Consider the following 464-nt stretch of genomic DNA (forward strand, 5'->3'; position numbering starts at 1 on the left):
ATATATATATATATATATATATATATATACATATATAGATAGATAGATAGATAGATAGATAGATCCAATCAAAATGATTGTCAAGCAACAATAATGGTAAGACAATGTTACACACCCACGCGCACGCTCGTACACACGCAAACACACACACACACACACACACAAACTTCCAGTACTCATTCAACGACCATTGACAACCACCACCAACAACAACAACAATCACAGTATCATTAACAATCTCCACCACCCTCGCCTCCTCTGTTAACAACAAACACCATTGACAATTACAAATACACCGCCGCTACCACCGCCACCGCCGCCGCCGCCGCCACCATGTCAACCTTGCTTTTCATTGTTTTTGCTTTATTTTTCCATTCTTTTCCGTCTTTGTTTTGTTTTCCGTGTTTGTTTGTTTGTGTGTGTGTGTGTGTTTGTGTGTGCATCTATGTGTGCGTGTGTGTGTG

General features: G+C 40.5%; 1 protein-coding gene across 1 annotated transcript in view; it reads right to left on the bottom strand.

Annotated features, from left to right (window-relative positions):
• LOC106871290 (myogenesis-regulating glycosidase) overlaps positions 1–464 on the bottom strand; it is a 44609-nt gene that overhangs the window by 33193 nt on the left and 10952 nt on the right. The window lies entirely within an intron of this gene.

This window comes from Octopus bimaculoides, chromosome 20 (genome assembly GCF_001194135.2).
Source record: "Octopus bimaculoides isolate UCB-OBI-ISO-001 chromosome 20, ASM119413v2, whole genome shotgun sequence".
In the NCBI taxonomy this organism is placed as follows: Eukaryota; Metazoa; Mollusca; class Cephalopoda; order Octopoda; family Octopodidae; genus Octopus; species Octopus bimaculoides.